The 22,911-nt window shown below is 30.5% G+C and overlaps 1 protein-coding gene and 1 long non-coding RNA gene across 3 annotated transcripts in view; one reads left to right on the top strand and one right to left on the bottom strand.

The window, feature by feature from the left end:
- Nucleotides 1–22,911, top strand: part of LOC148229133 (uncharacterized) — a 357,476-nt gene that overhangs the window by 167,615 nt on the left and 166,950 nt on the right. The window contains exon 1 of one of the 2 annotated variants that reach the window (XM_088198924.1): nt 20,701–20,820. The exons of the other annotated variant lie outside the window; for it this stretch is intronic. The gene's annotated coding sequence lies outside the window, so the exon portion shown is untranslated. Of the gene's footprint in view, nt 1–20,700; nt 20,821–22,911 lie in introns of those variants that run through there. 2 annotated transcript variants of the gene reach the window in all.
- Nucleotides 19,682–20,094, bottom strand: LOC148229134 (uncharacterized). Its single transcript, XR_015811525.1, has 3 exons — nt 19,973–20,094; nt 19,818–19,870; nt 19,682–19,738 (listed from the first exon to the last, which is right to left on the bottom strand). It is a non-coding gene; the product is annotated as an uncharacterized LOC148229134 (long non-coding RNA).

The following is a 22,911-nucleotide window of genomic DNA, read 5'->3' as shown; positions in this document are numbered from 1 at the left end:
TTTATATTTATTTTTGTATTTTTATAAACCAATTCAGAGGTTCTTAATATGTTTTATAACATGAACGTAACATATTTTTAGCATGTTGATGTATTTCATACTCATATTTATTCGCAATATTTTTTTCGGAAATCGATTACAGTAAATTAAATTCAATATATTATAAAATAAATACATATTTATGTTATATATGCGCATATATAACTAGTTAGGATACGTTAAAACAATGAAAGATCGACCACCGTACATGTACGGCGATAATGCTCAAAGAGTTAATAATCCGCTATTTAAAATACATTTAGCGATTTATTTTTTGTGAATAAGTTTATTTTGAAATACGTTTTACTCCTAAATGTCGTTTACTTTATTTGCTATTTTGTAATTAAGTTTGTATTTTAAATGTGCCTCATACGCCAAAGCGTCGACCGCGGTCGACTGGTCGATCGCGTAACTATTCCTAGTCGCCCGCCAGAAAAAAAATAAAAGGTCATTGTTTCATTTATAAACTATTTTTATATTTGTTTTTCAAATAACTTGATATTGAATAGGTATTGATATTATCAATGTTTGCTCCTTAATCCATTAAATTCGTTTATTGTTCACCATTAAAAACAACACGCAACACTTGGTATACAAACCATATGTTTTGTATCAAGATATAATTAAAGTTGAATTAATAATACTATATTTAAATAAATATATAATTTTAATAATAATATTTATTTTCATAATATATTTGAGTTAGATATAGTTATAGGCGTGCCTAGTGTACAAATATATAAAATCCATTATAAATATTGACGTCATCTTTTCCTCTCCCTTTTGGAGTAATGCAAGGATTAGGTTTTCCCTGACGAAAAATTGGATCGTTATCCTCGGTACAAATAACGGTGATTCAATTTCTGTGAATAAAAAAAGGTCAACCCCTTATAAATAACCGGCCGTACGTTGCGGCTTGGAAGTTTTCCGCTAAACTAAATACATCCCCGTATTTATTTATAAATACGCAACGTTAGAAAATAAATTCAACCGCATTGCATATATTACAATTAAAACATTCCGTTAATTTATATTTGCATACATCGCATTGTACACCTACGTTTTATTATAATACAATTAGAGGAGTGTCGTAATGCTAATTCAGTGACTAGTGAAATTCTTTGTGGTTTATAAATAATTTGAATACCTACGTAAAGTGTGTCAAATTCGACGCTGAAGCTATTTTTCAATAGTAGGAATATAATTTTATTAAAATGTATCAAATAATTTGTTTGCTTTTGATGTCGGTTTTTGACTTGAGATGAATCTCCTATTAACCAAAATTCGATTTGGATATACTTTGACTGATTCATATCAGAAGTTCGTAGTAATATCGATAAGGATAGCTATCGTATTTTTAAAACATGTGATATCCAAGTGCAGACAAACTATAGGGCAATATGCGAGATGCGACATCTGACTACTTCATCCTCCCTTTATTTTCCTTGGAGAGAAATATTTTGGACTTAACCTAATAATCATTAGGTTAGTCCAAAATAAATTTTAATATTTTTTTTGAGGGTAACCCTAAAATTTATGCTTTGGATTCAGTGACGTCATTTTAATATATTGATGTTCAGTTGACATTTGGAGAGATGGACTTTAAGTACATGTCAATTAGACTACCATAAACGAAATTTCGCAAAAACACTGGAAAAGACATCCTGAATTTTTTTTTGCGTTTGATATATGCTTTGAATTCTAATTCCATTTCTTCAAATGAACATAAACAACGATTTTCACAAATTAATCTAATTATTACCTCAATAAGAGCTTCATTTAAGACCAATACAGTTTCGGCACTTTTGTTCATCAAACTAATCGGACCACCTTTGCAACTGTCGATCCTTCAAAATACTGTGTTTTCTCAGATTTCATTCAGTCATAAATAACAACACTAAAAAAAGGAATCGAGAAGATTTGTCAAACAAGAATTGGACAAAACTTTAAAAATCACTATAAACTTTTATTCAAATATATGATGTTTTACAATTTTATTTTACATTTAGTCTTTAGTTGCATATTTGTATTTGCTCGTTTAACTTTAGATTTGACATGTCTAAAGTAAAGAAAAAATATGATAAATTTTGTTTGCGCTTCGTAGCATCAGGAAAGCTGTTTTAGATTTAATTTTTATGATATTTGAATATAATTTTCTTTAATAAAAAGCTTGACAAGAGGTGTGTTCCGATACCTTTTTGCTTAAAAAAGCCCTGGGTATTTTTAACCTAGGAGCTAGCAGATCTGGAAAATGTGACGACATTGACCTGGATTTTAGAATCGAGGGATTTTGTAACCGCCTTAATTATTATAGAATTAAGTATACTTGATTCAATTAAAAATTATAATATGTGCTTAGAAAATATGCACGTCATTTGATAAGCCTCTTTTTCTATATATATTTATTCGATTAAATCATATCACGATGAATAAATGTTTGTTGTTGACTATGAGACCCGGGGTTAAGTTTACTCTTCTGGTGCGTGTTATTTATACTATCTATGGATGAACTGGATTGCAAAAAAATCCAAAAATTGAGAGATCGCTGTCAAAATATTATGATTCCTTTATTTTGTTGTTGACGTTCCTTTCGTATATAGTAATCTGCCTTAATTCAGACTATTGTTATTACTGAAAACATACTTAAGATTCCGATTGTGTTGTAATGTTATTTTATTACGTTGTTTCACGATCAGTTAAAAAATATTGTATCTCTGCTATAAGATATGTTAGATAAACAATAAACGCATACATTTGAAATATAGGATTTAAGAAGATATATAAAAATATAATACAAACATTAGACCTCTAACAAGCATGCACAATTTTCGCTTAACATTTCTCATGTTTCCTAGGAAATGTGACATTCCATTTGCGGCGTTAAGTGTTTCGAGTTCTGAGAGAAGCCTTAAACGTAACAAAGTTACAACCGTACTTACACATAAATATATTTATAGTTATTATGCATATTACAATATAAAATATATGCGCGAGAGAAAATAAGAGAGAGACATTTTATTATCGTTTTTGTTGCGTTTCCGTGAATTTCCCAATCCGGTTTTCCGGAAAAATCAACCCCCGGCTATACGTGTACGTATTATACATTTATATGGGTATCGTGCAAAATTCGCATTTAATACTGTTCATGCATAAGCGATGAGCTTTGAGTACTTTTGCATACAGTAAAACGCTGTTGAATCGAATTCGTTTGATCTGAAAAAGTTCGTCAGAAATATGGAACTAAAATACTGTTTTTTTTTTGTATATATTTTCTGATTTTTTCGACGAGATATGAACGTTTATATTGCATGCAACCCTTTGGATTAATCTAAATATTACATAACTCATCAATTGTATAAAATATTATTCTTAAAATATTACATTTTATATCGAACATCTCTAGTTGATTTTACAGCTATAACATTTCTGATAATAATATATTAATAACACTTATAATATTCTCCATTAGTTCAAGTAGCTCATTTTATGAGAATGTTTGATGCCTTATATATTCAACAAATCCCAAAATCGCTGTAAAACAGTGTTCGTCCTTGTCTCCCGCTTTTAACATATAAACTTCGCTAAACGAAGATTCTAGTCTCTGGCATATAAAGTGATTTAAATAAAAACTTCACGATGGTCATTGTACTGTTTTAAAAGTTTCTTAAAATGTATAACGCAATCCTGAATAAGGATTTTTTTTATTTGTCGCCTAAAAAAATGAAGAAATTAAGAAACACCGTTGTTAAACGATACTTAAATTAAAGTAGCTGAAAATATTACTTGTATAAAAAAAGCAGCAATGAATGAGAAATTTCAATACAAGAACACAATTAAAAAATATTTATAGTGCCGCAAATATTGTTGACCCAAAATATATTTAAAGCTGGAATAGAAAATGTAATAAAAACTGGCTTCAGATGTAAAATGACTATATAAATTATAATGTACATAATAATTTATAATTAATTCACATACTTTTAATCTATACCATATTTACGTTAACACAGTCAGTTCGAGAGCTATCCATTTCATCATCATTCAAGTTTTTTAATATTTAAGAAGGGGTTTACGCCGTTCGATATACCTTTCATTACTCCGATTGATAGATAAATATATTTTTTTCCAGATTTCAATTAATAACATTTGAACCTGATAGCCAAAAAATAATCAAAACAGCGTTTCATACAGCAAAATGCTCATTTTGTAGTACAGTTATTTTTTATATAAAAATAAATATTAGTGCATGATCTTATTGCTTTTGAAGTAAGACAATAAAATCGGTTCTTAAACAATATACATCAATTTATAATTACTATATGTATTTTGACGAAAACTGACTTTTAAAAAAAAATATATTTAATATGAGTCTTTTTGATATTAAGAAATCTTCCTTGTAGTGTATTATCTATATTTTTTTACTTTCCTTGCAAATCGAGTTTTTATTTAATTCGCCTTTTTCAATACTATGAAAGATATAGTATGATTCTAACTATAATACATAATTTGCTTATTTTATGCTTCACGTGTTTTATATATGTTATATACGTAATATATAATAAATATATACTGACACATGATAATATTCCCTTATATTATATATGAACAAATATATGTATATATGTTGAGCTTTTCATTAATTCACCTCACGAAACGCGTATCGTTATTCGGAATAGTTTGACATGCGCCGCCTGCCCCGGGCGCACTTCATTTGATAATCAAACAATATGAATTATTAATTTTTTGCCCTGTTTTATTTTTCCGCCTCTGCGAACGCGACAACATGGCAACCCCGAATGTGTGTCCACACATATCCAATAAAAATGTATGCATATCTTTATAGAACAAAATTTAATCGAAAAATCAAGCATGCTTTTGTTAACAGTAACATTTAATCGAGCATAATCTTAGGTATTTTATTTCGGATGGTGTGACTTATCTAGCCAGTCAAACGCTGGAAGAGCTGTTTGATATATAGTTACACAAATGGTATCTCTGCTCTCTGGTTTCTTTGTGGGGGGGTTCAAACCACCTGCACACGTTAATCCCCATAAGTACCGTCGAATAAAAAATAGAAAATAATACTATTGTTATTCTACCCTTTGCTTACTAATCGCCAGAGTAGCCATCTGGACATTTTATTTTTCAATGCGTAAACACATTTCATGGGTGTGTTCAAAAATTAATTGTTGCACAATTTTAGGCGATTTTAATAATGAATCTCGGAGTTTATAGTTGAGACGCGAATTGCTGTTATTGTTATTATTGAATTCATTGTGCATCAATTAAGAAAAATTTGCTTTTGATGTTTTATGTGGATTTGCTTTGTATTTCGGGCGTTGAGGTGGACCAGTGAATGTCTGTGAATGTTGAGTCCGGGCTGGAGAGCTCTGTGTGAAAATTGTAGAAGTCTCAGAGAAGAGAAAGTTCTCAAACGAAGTGAGAGGAAGTGATTATCGGTTACATGTGTTCCTGTATTTATATCATACCTCATGGGAGATTTTGTTTTCTTTTTTTGAAACAAATTGCCTTGCCCTAGATTGATTTAGCGTTATCGTTTAATAAGGCAGCGGATATTTTAATACTTTCTGAGTTATGACACGTACTTTACCACTTAAGCTCTTTAAATATTTTCACAGTGGTGTACCATTTTAACTAAGAAATTTATTGTTTAGACCAGGGGTGGCGTTATCTTGCGGACCATTTTGAAAATGCATCATAACTCCGCGGGCCATACATAAAATATATATATCCATATATTAGAGTTAGGTGCACTATAGATATATTTTATAGTGAAAAATTGTCTATAGTGTATTGGCCATGAATCTCGCGGGCGGGCCGCTAGTTGGCCACCTCTGGTTTAGACGATTGTAGTGCATTATCACAATTCGAATTGACCCTTTAACCCTCTGAGTAGTGAGTTAATTTACACACATTTTTAATTTGTTAGTATACAGCTGGGAGTGACTTAAGTTAATTATTTCAAAAATTTTACTGTTGCTAATAATTTATTTTTAATTAATTTGATTTATCTTATTCTTTTTTGTATTTTAATAATGTATTAAAATTATTTAATAATAATAAATTTCACTTATTTATTTTACTTATTTTTTATATATTATTCGGCTTTTGTGTATTTTTTTCATTAATTCAGAAGCTCTCAATATTTTCTTAAAAAATTATTATAAAATATTTTTTGTTATGTTAATTTATTTCGTACTATATAATTTATTGTTATTGGTATCATGATCTATAAAAATCATTCACGTTAAATCAAATTACAAAAAATATTATATAATGTTTTTTATTTATTAAATATACAACTATCTGGGGTACCTCAAAACAGTAAAAGTTCGACCGCCGTACATGTACGGCGATTCTGCTCAAATGGTTAATACAATAGCAAGAACTCGATATATATATATTAAATATTTAAAATAATTAAAATAATGTTTTATTAGCATTGATTTATGTTATTTAAAATATATAAAAATATTATTTAAAAAAAAATAGGTAGTACATACAAAAATTACTAGAACTCAATCAAACGGAATAAATAAAAGGCCTTCAAAAGAAGCATAAAAATTGTCAATAAAAAAAATACTATATATAGCAAGAAACGCACTTTACGAACAAACCCTCGAAAGGTCATACTAGTACACCTAAATACGTCAACAATGACTATTCAAAATTAATCACCGTAACCAAAACTTGTATTACCACAGAACAGAGTACATAATGTACTTATACTTATTAAATATATTTTAATCGTCGATGTGCGTATTTAATCCATTTGGAACCACTATCTAAATATATATGTATGTATTATATGCTAGTAAAAAATGTTACTTATCCCTAAACCAAATTCCAAACAACCTATTTAAAATGTTTCTGGCTCTTTTTAATGATCATTTTTAATAATTCTCACCAAAGTGTATTGGACTTCGGCAATAAAAGGAACAAGAAACAGAGAGAGCAATTTTTTGTATGAGTTCAAAACGGGTTGTAAATCAACAGGAACTACTTGTAAACTAAACGTTGCTTCTAGTATGGTTCCTAATAATTTATTTAAATCGTTAAATTAAAAAAAAAATGCCACATTCACTGAAAGTAGAAAATGAGGTTAAAAAGTTTGTACTGGTGCTTATTTTACGCAACAAAAACGATACACTTCTCATTCGTATTTTTAATTTACGAAAACAGAAAGCATTATACTTTAATGCTTGAACAAAATTATGCCATATATTACACTAAATGAAAATTATGATGTACTCTTAGTATAATCCACTACAATTTGTAATTTTGCCGAAACCATTACAGTTAAGAGTTATTGTCAAGAAAAACGATAACATGCACAAAGAACTGTGACGTCTGGTCCCCGCAATGATCAATCGAAAAGGTCCAATTCTCTTGTACGACAATGCGCAGACACACAGCGCACGATTGACCCTTCAATATCTGAACGAGTTGAGCTATGAAATATTGTCTCATATACTATAATAACCAGACATATTGCCAACAGATGAACAGTTCCCAGTACATGTTAAAAAATATTAATAAAAAATACATTTATGTGAAAAACTTTTAAGCAACCTAAAATTGTAATGTTGTTTATTTTTAACCTAATAATCCGACCTCGCAACTGTCATTCGGTTTATTTTCGCTAGAGCTGGCCTATTTTGCACAGAGCTCATACACACGTATAACACAATACACTATGCATGAGCATGTATTGCTCGCTTTATTGAGATTCGATTATTCCGTCGTCGGCGCTCAGCGGCGCCTCGTGGCATTTTAATTTTAATCTATATTTTTCCTCTCTTATATAATACATTTTCTCGTGCATTAAAATTACAAAGCTCAAAATGTTATATATTTATACATTATACAGAGTTATATATGGGAGTATATTACGCAACACGCAATTTCATATAAATTAGTGATATTATTCTCAATTTGGTAACGTGCCTTAAGAGAATTTTCTCTCGTGGCGAGGCCATTCGCATAATTTTCCTATTACGACCTTACTACCCCCCGACCAAGTGATACAGTGGTAATGTCTCGAATTAGTTTCTAAATTTAAATCGAACCGAAACGTAAGGCCCTCTATACCGCATTCGATTGGGGCTAATGTTAAAAGTGAACACTATACACAATTTTTTGCTTAACATACATTTGTATAAACCAATACACCACTGTTAATTTCATCCTACTTTATATAGCCATATTTTTTGGGCCTGATATATTTTGAAATTTTCTACCCCTATTTTATATAATTGCACTACATTTCCAAGTCTGAGCAAAATAGGCTTTTTGTAGATTGTTTTTTTTTTGCTTGGTTAATCTTTAAAGCACTTTCGATACTCTTTTTGATTATTTACCTATACACTATGAATAAACCAGTAGCGTTGCGTCCATATAATATATGCAAGCACCCTTATTTTAATTCTAATTATTATAATAAATACTTTTATATAAAGTATCATAATAAGATTTTAATTATCTTTTTTTCTTATTTTTTTAAATCTTAGAAACATTGAAAACAAAATTAAAAATACAGTACAGTACTTTATTGATGGTTTAATAATTATTAAATTACTGATTTGTACTCAAAAATTACGTATTTGTATTCAAAAACGCGTTGATTAGCAAATCAACCTTTGCCAAATTAGTATTGCCTATGTTTTTTTATTTCTGTGGTGGTGAGTTTTTATTTTTAAGCGATTTTGTTATTTTTTAAAAATGATTGTCAACTGAATTTTGCTTTAAAAGCTTATGCGATCACGTGTCGTTTTATTATTTATGATCTTAATCTGCTTTAATATAAAAATATCTCTTATAAATAAAATACATTATTATTTTTAAACAGTTCGTTTAACATATTTATGAATATCATATAAACTTTCCTAGACAGTTTATACTAAAGTTATAACGAATACAAATATGTTTATACTGCTTTATAAACTTTTTTTGTATTAAATGTAATATTTGCCAGACATCACTAATATTTATTTTAAATAATTTTGTAAAACAAATCATATCGTCTCAAAGTGATCTGGGTGATCTAGAGTTAAACTTTGAGCTTGTCCGTCTTGATTCTTAATATCAAATTTTGTGTATCTGAATCAGAAGTGTAATCGGAATCAAAAAACGGAATGAATCACCTAGACTGGCAATGCTAACAAATATTGGACTAACGTACTTTTTAATTTTTGTGGTATATCACTATTTGGCGTGTGTAAATTTGGCAACATATATATTTATTTATTTATAATAAGTCTTTCGTTGTAACCTGATATGCGTAAGCCCAATGCGTTACGACTGAGTAAATTTGTACCAACTGAGTGAATCAATTAAATTTAATTAACATCCATTAGTATTATCCACATCAGTGACATCTATATTAATAATTATAAATTATAATGTGTAATATAATTTATAACCAATAGATGTCACTGCAGCTAGGGCCGATTTTATTTTACTAATAGCTCATTTTTATATAAATAAAAATTGGAGTGCTGCTGCAAGGTCTCAAACCCACGTTACAGACTACGCTATTCTGTTTTGGAATATGCAAATAAAATGTTCGGTAACTTTTACTGTATTGGATCTTTTAGTGTATTGGTCGATGCAGTGATTCGTGTTAATTCGGCTGAATCCTCGTTATTCTAAATCTTAGGCGAAAATATTAAAATCAGTACAGGATGCGTGATTAGTATTTTTTGTTAAAGTAATGTCCAACGGTTTGAGTGCAATTGCTTAAGAAATATTAAACAAAACAAAATATTTTGTATTAATCATTTTTTTAATAATATTTTTGAGTTTTGGGACGCTTAATATAAGGACGCTTTCATATGCGAGTGTTTAAAAATACGAGCACGAAAAAAATGCAAAAAATTCGAAAAGAAACAAGGTTTTACTGTATTTGTATTCCTCCTATTTACTAAGAAATAAAATATTTAATGGCATAACATACAACCCATAATAATTCCAAAGCAATTGCACTCAAACCGTTGGACCTTACTTTAACAAAAAAAATACTAATCACGCATCCCAGAAAATAACTACGTTCTTAATGTACTGATGTATATTTTTAATTATTTTAATTTATTATAAAATATTTGAGTTAAATAATCACTGAAAAATGAATAACAGCAAAAAATTTAAAGTGCATACAAAGTACCGAAGAAAAATCAAGCATTCTATACTTATAAGGGAAATTTATCTGCAAGAACTTAATGGAATTTAAAATGGCAAGTATTCTTCATTCAAAAAACACACATTAATATGTGATGAAATGAATAATAATGTATTTAAAGAAATTATTTAATCGAAAAATATAATTTCATTGATAATTGATGAATCAAACACCATAAGCAAAAAAAACACCCTCATTGTGTATGTTCGATGCCGTATCGAAAGTATTGGAATGAATTCTCCGATTAGTTTATTTTTAGATTTAATCCAACTTGAAAACCTAACGGCAAAAAGAATATTTGAATTCTTATTACAATGTATTGATTTTTATGAGATAACAAAAGAATATTTAAAAAAATATTTAGTTTCTGTAGCACGCAACGGCGCTGCGGAATGTTATTGTGTGAAAGTGAAGTAAAAAAATTCCTGACAAAGAAATATCCTTCTTTTATTGATTGGCATTGTGCTAATCACAGACTAGAATTATCAGTAAGTGATTTTGCAAAGAAAATTTCAAGGATCAATAGATTCAAATGATTTATTGACAAATTTTATGTTGTATACTATGTGTCACCGAGTTGTATTTATGTACAGAATCACTAGGCACTGAGGTGCTGAAAATTGGAAGAGTTTTAAATACCGGATCTAGTTTTCATTCAGTTTCGGTTGTGTGGAATAATTTTGTGCGACTCTTGTGCGTCATTTTGAAGAAGCGGTTGAATGATTCTACAGTATACAAAAATGGTAAACATACTTACGATGTTATATTTTTAAGTTATATATAAGGGTTGCCTGTATTTATCTATTAATCAAATTCTTCGCAAATACTCAGCGGTAATATAAACGGTTTTTTGCATATCGCATAATAATATTCATAGTATCATTCGATCTTTACAAAGAATAGATATTTTTACCCTTAATTTAATTAGTTAAATTAATAAACGACAGACTAAACTTTGTTTTATGCATACCTTATTTTTTACTTAAACTAAATTATTGACGATTTTGTAGACCAATACTCTTATTTTAAAAATTTGTAGTAATATCGGTAAGGATAGCTATCATATTTTTAAAACACAGACAAACCATAGAGCAATATGCGAGATGCGACGTCTGTCTGTAATTCTTCCGCTTATTTCACCCAGAGAGTTGAGTTGGCTAAGTGTGTATTTTATAATTGTTATTAGTTTTTGAACTTTCATTTGATCAAGTTGGGTTTAGATAAATCGTGTAAGTTATGTTTGGGTTCGAATCTTAAATTTACGTTTCGCAACTGTCAAATTGAGTTTAGGAAACATTTTATAAATAATATTTTATATATGATTAAGAGACATTTTATAATTAATATTTATTATATAATTGAAGGGCATTTTACATTTAATATATAGTTTAAATTTAAGAAACATTTTGTAAAACAGCATACAATTTGACTAGCGCTTATCAGTTAAATCTATAAGTCAAAATGTATTTGTACTTCACTAGTGAAACTATAATTTCACTGAAAAATTATGTTTTAACTGGTAAAAATACGTATCTACCGGTGAAGATGCATTCTGATATGATTTCACTGAAATGACATTTTTTGCGGGATAACCTGAGAATTCTGGGTTTAGAATTAGGGATGTCATTTCAGCTTTTTCAATGGTGAGGGATAAAAGCTGGCTAGTCAGTGATCATTTTTTTTTAATATTTTTATTTTATTAAAATTTATAGTATTTCATTAAATGACATGATTTTTTCTGGATAAATTCAAGGGGGGGGGCAAGTGCTTCCATTTGCCCCCCCCCCTCAAATGACATCCTTGATTTTGGACCCTTTAATAAATGTGCTGCAGCTGCTCAATACATTTCACACCACGATTTATTTTCAAACAATATTCTTATTGATTTTAAAACATTTTATTCTACGTTGAAAAAGTAAATTTAAAAAATGATGCTAGATAGGAAAAATTTTGCGTTTGTACTTTGACTTAAAAATTCGTATAACTTTAGATTTGACATATGTAGAGTAAAGAAACATGATAGATTTTGTTTAATTTTTCATAGGAATAGCTGCTTTAATTTATTTTAATTACTTTTTAAATGTTTTTCTCTTTGGTAAAAAGCTTGACAAGAAGTGTGTTCCGGCACCTTTTTTTTAAAAAAACCCTTTCCATAACTATCAAGATTAATTAGCAATTTTGTTTTTGAAATGTGTATCTTTACTGTAAGAAGAATCATCGGTTTAATTGGGGAGAAATTAACGCAATACGTATTGCTCTTTAAAAGGTTAAAATTGCTCGTCTTACAAAACGCTCGTAAACAAAGTTAGGCGCGTACAATGAGATACGTTCCCTTTCGCTCGAACGCTTGTTAAGTGACGAGAGTGAGTGAGAGATAAGGGCGTGCGTTAAATGCGTTTCACACGCCCACTTCTCACTCATTCTCGTCACTTAACACGCGAGCGAGCGAAAGGGAATGTATGTTACCGTATGCCCCTGCTCAATATGAGGTTTCAGTTCATTGTTTAAAAATATAATATTAATAAAAAACAATTAATATCAATAAATATAATACAGAGATCGAGCAATAATATAATATCTAAAAACATCCAGAGTGAGAGCGCGAGCGAACGACTTTGCTCCGAGACAGCGGTCGAGAGTGGGTCGCACAGTTGAATCGCTAATTCCTTTTTACTGAACCTATAATTATTTTGACTTCTATCAACGTTGTATAACGAAATTCGCTTCCAGCATTAAATAAAATTATCCTAGTCGCTCACGATGCATTTCAACCGAATTTTCCAAATCTCCCGTGACTGTCTGTTCACTGGCAACTGATTCAATCACTCCTGTGTATCCTGTTTGGCTTATTATTTTTTTTCCATTAGTCTCCCCACATATGGGCCAGGGGTCGCCAAACCGATCCTGCACGGTCGGCCGCTGATGAATCCTCCGGGTGCAACCGATCCTCGGCGCCATTAGCCGGTGCCGATACTCGAGCGCGCGCCACTGCACGAACACAGGAAATGGAAACATTAATTCGTAATTTTGTTTTTCAATTTTCCGGAAGTTCCCCAAACAACTCCTCGCATCTCACACTCCGACTGCCGCCCCCAATCTACCCCAATCTCTCCCTCTGTCGTCCCCTTCGCTCTCCGTGTTTCTGGCCACGTTGCATTTAACACATTCTGCACTTGAGTCGATTGATAAAAGTTAAGATTAAAAATAGTCGACCCCTTAATGGATGACCACAAAGGTAATAGTACGTAATTCTTTATACTCAAATTGATTTTATATATTTGTATAAATAATGGTGTGCAATAAATCATATGACCATCGATCATTTTTATATATAACTTGTGGGTAATATGCCATTATAATTTTAATAAATATTTTTACTACAAAAGCTGACTATCAATTGATAAATTAATTACTCAAACACAATATAGACATACCCCTTAATGATAACAAGCTCTGAGAAATCCTACTTAGTATTACTGATATACATAGTATATATTTATGAAATTTTAATGTTTTCTAGAAGTGATTCTGTACATATGTAGGTATACAAATAAGATAAGCATATAAAGATGGAAAAATAGGTCATTTTTTATTTTAATTTAAACTGCAATAATTATTGCAGTCGCGTCCGCGTACATTGTGAACACGCCAGAGACGGAAAACCAGGGGTGGCTATATTGCTTTTCAGTGCACGAGACCCATTACTGTCCTCGCATTGTTACTGCTTTCTCTCCCTAGCCACCTTGAACCCATCTCTCCTCCGCTCGACTGTGACCTTCGTGTCTTTCGCATATTCGCAGCTCGGGAATGAGGTCAGGCCTCTATGGAAATGCGTTGCTCGAATGGGTGTTTCTTTTTTTTTTATTCTATCCGAGCATAAATTGCTCAGTTCTTCATCTTGTGAAAGAAGGGATATTTATGGGATAGCAACTTGAAGTACTTAGTTGTTTTAGGCAAGGGTTCTTTGGGTGTATAAAGACCACTGGTTTGGTGCGAATGAAATATAAATACAAATCGCACGCCCATCAGTGAGAGCGCGTTTTATGGCGGTCGGACAAAAGATGACTGTTACACCGATAAAAGTATATAGGATTAAGACACGATCCCTTCAGATAATTATTAAGATTTTATCAAATAATATTTACAATTATGCTGTTTTGAAGTTTGCTGAAAAATTTGCTTCGTCGTCTCGAAGTCGCCTCAAATATCGGGCTGGACTCTTAGGATTCAAATAATTGCTTAATTATAAAACAGCAGCTTTACAGAATTAAGGAAAGTTCAATGTCCTATCCAGTTTTTGATTATCTGGCCAACGGCGATAGTTCGGGGTGGAACCAGATTCTTTGTAATTGTCTAATAAATATATTTCTAAGTCGTATCCGCGTAACAGTGATTTAAAATCGATAAAAATGAATGTTGCTTGGTACCTGTTCACCCAAAATATGCACTGTATTGAATCGCATCGTTTTTAATTTATTTGATTATTTTTTACTCTAAAACTAGTATGACAGAAACTTTAACGATAAGATGGTTTCGATTTAACATTAATATAATTTTCCGTATCTAATAATTTTAGTACAAAAACCTCAAATGTCCTATAATTTTAGTAATTGTATAAAAATATGTTGTATTTTACTGTTACGTATAATGTTAAAGTATTATATTCATATATTTTTAAAAAATACGGTATAAATAATATAAACTAAAAATCTAATTTTGCTTTTTTTCCTATTGCAGGTGAGTAACGATTTAAAAATACATTCTACACAAAACGCAAGTATAAATTATTATAAATCTTTTAAAATGTTAATTTGGGGCCAGTATATATTTTTTATTGCGAAGAGACAATTACCGCGATTGAAGTCACGGTGTTCCATAGCTCAGTATTCTACTAGTATACTTGCTGATGTGACAGACACGCATCACCATACTGAACTTTTATTCACTCCTACTAATCATAAATTCTGTTGCATTTTAATTCATAGTGCCACCTGTTGCCCTAATCTTACAAATAAATACAATGCTTGAAGTACTTTAAAAAATAAAAATATCAATCACAAAAAAACTAACCGTGACGATCGCTATAGATCAGTGGTATAATTAGGTGACTGATATCTGAAAGGCCTGAACTTGAATCCTATGAAATTTCTAGTTTTTTCATTCATTTTTCATTCAGTTCATCTATGTGAAATTAGAATTAGTGTTTACTATATAATTTTAATTCCGATCGATTAGGTTGTCTTAGATTTTCCTATTCTCACCATAAATATCAAGATGAATAATTAAAATAATTTACAATTAATAAAAGAAATGTCACTGATTTACAGATTTCATGTTGTATACCGTAATTTTATTTTTTATTCCAAATCTTACCATTGTGAGTAAACAGGTTTTCCCAGTGCGTCATATTGGTTATTTTCCAAACATAAATTTTAGCATGAGTTATTAAACAAATATAAAAAACAATTATGGCGCATACTTAAAATAGATGAACATACACCCACACATTTTTTCAGTCCTTCATTGCTATCGCTGAAAATATTTTTCATGACCTAGTCTTATTTGATTAACACAAAGCTAGTTGCTATTTAATTTGTTGCACAATATTTGAGACGAGCTGTCCGTTTGTGCTTGAATTCGCTCTGGATTCCAGACGTCGAGCTGGACCAGATGCGAAGAGAGAAGCGGCGGCTGTTGAAATATTCGCTTGTTTAAAGTTAGATAGCTCTTGAAGATCTGATGCCTTGAGCTTCGTTGTGAATGTTCAATTAAGGATGCCAGTAGAAATGTCAGACGAAGGGTCGGAGGGGAAGTTATTCCTGCTTCCCTTCGTTTCAGTATTTATATTCACATATTTATATTTGCACGAAAGGTAGCGAATTTTTTGAATACGAATTTCCATGACTGCTAAAGCATATCAGGAACGGTTCTTTTGAGAATATACTCAAATGCACGAGTTATCTTTTCTTAAGGTGGTGCATATAACACTTTATTACAAGTCGAACTAATATTTTTTTATGTATAATAGTATACTAATATACAATTAATCATACAATATCACTAACCTTTCGTGCCTTTCGAATTTGGTAATAAAATCCCTTGATTCTAAAATTCAGGTTGTTTCAAAAAGCACATTCGACATGAGCTTTTTCTTTAAAAATGAATTTACTTTGGCTTCTCGAATGCTCTTGTTAGCTTATTTATCGCTCATTCTGAAGTACCACAGCAGTATTCTCCAACAACATACATGCGGCAATTAAGAACTATGAATATTTATTAAATACTGATGACCTGAAAGTTTTTCAGAATTTCGCACAAATTCGGATTTATTCTCTTTACATAAAACTTAAGGTCACTGAAGAGGTATTCGATAGACAATCGAACATTTCATAAATTTCTTGCCTGGTGAAATTTTCTTACAGTTCAGGCAGAAATACTTATGTCGATGACTTTGAAATGGCAACGTCACAAATGGGCGTGCGTCAAAAGAGCGCTGCATTATAAGCGCTGCGTAATAAGAGCGTTTACCAAAGTAGCGCTATAACAAAATAGCGTGCGTCAAATACGCAGACAGCCATATGAGCGTTTGACAAAAAAGAGCACATCATAAGAGCGCAAAAATACTTTGAGAAAATCAAGTAATGAATATTTTAGGAATTAGGTATACAAAATATATTTAAATTGTGAGAAATTTCAAAAAATAAAAATTCACGAGATATAGGCGGTAAAATTAGTATTTTATGTGCCAGAGCGTAATGACGATTAAAATGATTAGTCAATAAAAACATTATTTATTAATTATTACGTACATACGAAAGTATGGCTCCCCATCCCCATATGTACAATATACATATATTTTTACTAAATTGAAACGCTGATTTTGAATTTATCATTACATTTCGAGTGGCCCTCCGCATCGCAATAGGAGGTGGTGTCTACGAACACAGTGTCATTAGTCAAAGGCAGAGAATGAGCTCTTTTCATCATTGGCGTTACAATAACAAAAGCAAACGGTGATTCATAATATTTAATTAAATGTCCTGTATATTGATATCTTCTCTTTTGTTTCTATGAATAATAATGCAATTGATAAATGCATTATTATTCATAGAAACAACATTGCAAACATATTCATCTTCAATATAAATTACATGGAGACAGTCGTTACGTGGACCTAAAGTATAATCTCTCCATTTTTCCCTTAACCCATACGTCACGGTGCCTCGAAATGAAAAATGACATCCGATGGGGTCGCTCAACTCCCCCAAACATTTCAAGTCAAAATATTGATGAATTCTTCATCAAATTTATTTAAAAATGGATAATTCTAAGTATAAAATTTGTTATTCATGATAAGCTTCATCATCTGGTCAATATTTAGGATTTTTTAATTAATCATTACGACGCATAAGTGACGACGTAAACGCCGAGATTTCGCTGCAGACTAACTTTGCAGTGACTGCCGCGCGCTCGGTACATAAAACTACGGAGTAACCCAAAAAAATAAACAAGTATTTCATTTATTTATTATTTCAATTTTTGAAATAAAAAATTGTTGCAACATTTATGTTGTTAATATACAAAAAAGTCAATATATAAATACTATTTTGAAATTAAAATAAAAATTTGAAAAAATAAAACACATTTATTTTATAAACACAAAAAAATTCTAGTGTAACACTAAAAAATATGTTTATTTTATACATATATATTAACATTTTATATTAATTTCAAATTTGTAAAAACTTTTTTCAAGCACACCATTCTTTCGGATTGTGATATTTTGTGCAAATGATTATCTACAAAAGTGAGAAATGACATTTTTGCTAATACGAGTTTATTGATATATAATTCAATTGCAATCAAATATTCACTCACCATTGTAATTTTCTCCACCGTAATGGGAAATCTTCCAGGCAAACTCAATTCTTATCCATAAGTTTTTATGTGTATCGTGCTAATAATTTAAAAATAATAACTCGAAAAAATTACCATTTTCTAAAAAAATGTGTCATTTCTGAGATTCGGTACTTCCAGTGAGCCAGAAATATCTGACGGGAGATAATATTTACTCAAAAAAATTTTGTTATGATTTCCTTATAACAGTATAGAAAAAAATACAATATAATCTTACTAATCTAACAATCTTTAAATTCTCAGTAATCCAATATTATCTAATGGTTAATGGTAAGATACATTTTTAGTGTCTTGTACTTTTTATATATGTACATCGTATTTTTTATTTTCTGTAATTTTACTTCATTTCTAAATTAACCCTTTTACATTGGCATGCGTGTCCTTGCCAACAGTTAGAGGGCGAAATATTTCCCTGATTGCGGCTATAAAAATTGAAGGAATTGGCTAGCGAATCATTCAAATCGATTAAATTTGGTGGACGTTATGCATGTATATGTCGAGTATGTAGCCACAGTTACTTTGGCAAATTTTAATAAATATTATATGAATACATATAAGAAATAACCTGCAGCTGCTCGGAAAAATAAACTATAAATTGTGATTATGTACACGTGAGTACAATAAAAGCATTTATTAAAAAATATCTTCTCTGGTCAAACGATCATCAAATCTGAGCACCGAAAATCTATCTCTAGACATGACCGCTGAATAAAAATATTGTTTGGACAGTTCGTTTGTTGTCCATAATTCTTTGAACTGTATTTTACCCCCATTCAATTCTCCAGAAGATAATAGGATACCTATAAACGCTTCAACTTCGATACGATTTACGGGAGAAATGTCTTTTTTGAAATGTATTATCAATATCGATATCGCTATCGTATTCGCTACCACTCTCGTCAGAATCTTGCAAAATTCTTAGCAACTCTTCGTCAGTTACAAGCCGATCAGCCATTTTACAATTTCAAAAGTAACGTGAGAAATAAAATAACAATAACGATCGAATTTGGCGGTTCAATTCGTACTGTATGTTTTTTTGGGTTTTTTCGGTGTAGTTTGCGATAAAGCGTTGAAGGAACCGCGTGGAGGGGGCGCCGTGCGAAATTCTTAGAAGGCGAATTTCTCTAAAAACTGACTTAGGTATACAAATCACACGGCGACAGTACCGATTAGAGTTGATTTTATTTTTTTCTCGCGATTGGAGATAATAAGGTACAATGATTATTTTTAATATTTATTCTTTAAACTACTTTTGACAAATACAAAAAGTTTGCGACAAATAGGATTTATATTAAATAAGTTATTTGAGAAAAAACAAAAAGTTGGGGGAGTCAATAGACCCCACAGGCACGGATGGGTTAATGAAGAACAGTATGCATTTTTGGGTTAATTGATGCATCTGCCATTTTTATGCTACAATTATTATATTGTAATAGCAGATGAACTTCTTGATATTTCATAGCCTCGCCAACCTTTAATCCCATATCAAAATAGTCATAGAACTTATTTTTGATATGTTCAGATGGAGGCAAACAAGATAACGTCTCTGCGTTTATTATAGGATGACTATGTTTGATATCCGTCCTTAAAATTTAAACAGAATTCTTGTACATATGTATAAATATGAGTTATATATCAAAAGGAAAAAACATATTGAAATTACCTTCAGATTCATTGTGACACAAGTCACCTTTTTTACAAGAACGTCTATTTCAGCTTTGCAATACAAATTATTTGATTTACCATGCGTTCTTTTCGAAGGGTCAAGTTATATACAATAATTATATATAGCATTATTAGTTTAATTAGAGTACTTACTGTGAAATATATCGTGTGGGATTTTTTTTCATACTCTTGCAATTCCAACTTCTTCTGGATTACGCACTGTATTCTTTTATCCAGTGCTCCGCTTCCTCGTTCGTCTTTATATTACATCGAAAAGTTTCAGTGTCAACCTCGACGTAGTTAAAAGATTTAGGAAAATGTTTATCAAGCAACGCCCACGCGTAAACGACCGTTACAAGCAAACGACAACGCACTCGATTGACACTTGGGGGCAGCACCGTACGCACGCATATAACTACACTCAAAATTTGCATTTAAAAAATCGTATGTAATAATAATATTTTTCATATAAATAAAGTTGAAATCATCGACATTATACTTTAAGTAGGTCAACAACAACAGCAAAGGTGACCTTCGTGTCGCTCTCGCATTAAAATAAACAAACAACTTGCATTAAAATAATTCGAATTAGAGATAAATATTTTAAAACTAGACAAATGCAATCTGAGGTGAATGACACTTGGTATTTTTAATGAAGCATAACCTTGAATTGTCTGGATGCATCTAGAAATATTTTTAAAAAATACCAGTAGCTATGCGACCGCGGTCGTAAACGCCCGAATAAATTGTTTTGTTACATTTTTCTCGAATAAGTGTTCTCGATGTTTTTAATTAGCAGTGCATTATAAAGTGATAGTGTAATTTAGTGTATGTATTAGAATTAAGCAGTGTTCAATTCAAATTTGGTGTATGCAACACCGTTGCACAGTGTTTTTCCACGGCGTCCCTTCTAGCGCGGGCCTCGCGGGGGGCGGGGGTTGTGACGCCGCGCCGTGGCCCGCGAGGATATTTACAATTCTATGCATCGTGCTGTTGACAAGGTAATGTCTTTCTAATTTTCTGTGTCTTTCGAATATAGTTAACCCTTTGTGCTAGAAAGTCGACAATTGGTCGACATCGAATTCCAACCGTTGCACTCGTACGTCGACGAAACTTTCAATGCATTTATTGGCTTTGTGTTCGAGCTAATTTTGCCAATTTTAATTTATTAATAGTAAAAAAACTTCTGGTAAACACATTTTAGTAATATTTAATTTTTAGCTTATGCGAATAACTCAATAATGAGTTTATTGTAAAATATTTCATCGTAACATGGTCGCTTCGCGTGGTGTTAAGACCAATAATTGCCACCGATAATTTACGGTGTCAATTAAACTCATTTTTTCCTTCGAAGGGTATCTATATTTTTATGATATGGGATGAAACGGGATTATATGCTGTAATTGTGCATAATTCTTACTTAATATTGTGTGTCTGTTATCAAATAAAAACGATTAGAAAAAAAGAGCGAGATGCAAGCAGAGCTCGCTATCTCGCTCGCACTATTTAAATCAGTGATTGACAACTATCGACATTTTTAACGGCAACTCAAATAATAATATTAGTGTTTTTGAGCTAGTAAATTACTAAGTTATGTTAAACAGAATTAGTTATCTGTGTTTTAAATATTTATAAATACATATATCGATTTATTTTTACAAATTATCCATATAATTTCGAATGACGATAAAATAATGGATCTTTTAGGAAGTGACGATCAATTTGATATTAACCGTGTTATTATTACTGTGACAGTAATAGTAGTAGGAATGATATCTAACCACTTAAAAGAAGATGGATTATGTCAATATTTTATGCAAATAATGAATACGAATCTTATTATAATCTTAAATATTATGACAATTAATTGGTATGGTGCGCCAAGTAAAAATTATTAATCTAATATAATACCTCTGCACCAAGAGATCCATTTACTGTCCAGATACCCAGAGACCCGAAACTATATAATAATATATCAATTTATAAAAACACTAATCAATTTACTAAGAGAGATTAGCATAATAGTTTATCATTATTATTTTTAACCTAATAAAAATATTGTTTCTGAAATAAGTTTAATTATATATGTCCCCCTTTTAAAATTGTAAATTCTACTAATTTTTTTATATAATTTTCATTTTAATTTTTAATTTCATATATTTTATACACTTTTTGAATTGATAGTGCAGCAAGAGCATTTAGTATGCTAAGACTATTTCTACCAATTTTAAATCTTGTACAAGTTTCAAGTTTTAGAATAATCTTTTAATGTAATTATTTTTTATGATAAATTTAATTTTTTTTTTAAAAACTGTTTTAATAAATTCCTAAATATTTTGGTATGTCCAAATATGGTTTTAATTTCAAATATCATTAGGGAATAACAGTATTTTCATATTTCCAAGGTATCGGGTTTTGTAATAAGAAATTACATTTTTTTTCTTCCACTGAAATTAATGTATAATTGTCAATTGGAGTTTGGTAAGTCTTTTTGGTAATGATTTGATCTTTTCATCGAGCATTGTTTTAAAATGTTGTAGTGCCTGTTTTGCAAAAAAATTAATTATTCGATTTATGTAATTATTTTTAATATTTTTCTTAAAAACCACAAGATTTTATGTCTATTTTTATCTTCCAAATTATAATATCTAAAAATATTGGGGCGATATTCAAAGCTAGTTATGGATAAAAAGGGTATTTTGTCAAATATTGTAAATCTTACAATATTATTTATAGTAATCTTAATCTTACTGATGTATATTGTATGTATGGAGATGGGGAGCCATACTTTCGTATGTACGTAATAATTAATAAATAATAATATTTTCATTTACTAATCATTTTAATCGTCATTATGCTCTGGCACATAAAATACTAATTTTACCGCCTATATTTTTTAATTCTTTGTAAATTTCCCACAATTTACTTATATTTTATATTTCTAATTCCTAAAATATTCATTACTTGATATTCTCCAAGTATTTTTGCGCTCTTATGACGTGCTCTCTTTTTTAAAGCGCTCATATGTCTCTCTGCGCATTTGACGCACGCTCTTTTGACCGGCTGCCCTTTGAAATTGATGTTCGAGCAGA

The sequence above is a fragment of the Plectrocnemia conspersa genome, unplaced genomic scaffold (assembly GCF_051122295.1).
Source record: "Plectrocnemia conspersa isolate PC_06_02 unplaced genomic scaffold, ASM5112229v1 ptg000011l, whole genome shotgun sequence".
Classification (NCBI taxonomy): Eukaryota; Metazoa; Arthropoda; class Insecta; order Trichoptera; family Polycentropodidae; genus Plectrocnemia; species Plectrocnemia conspersa.
This window is presented reverse-complemented; position numbering and strand designations above follow the sequence as displayed.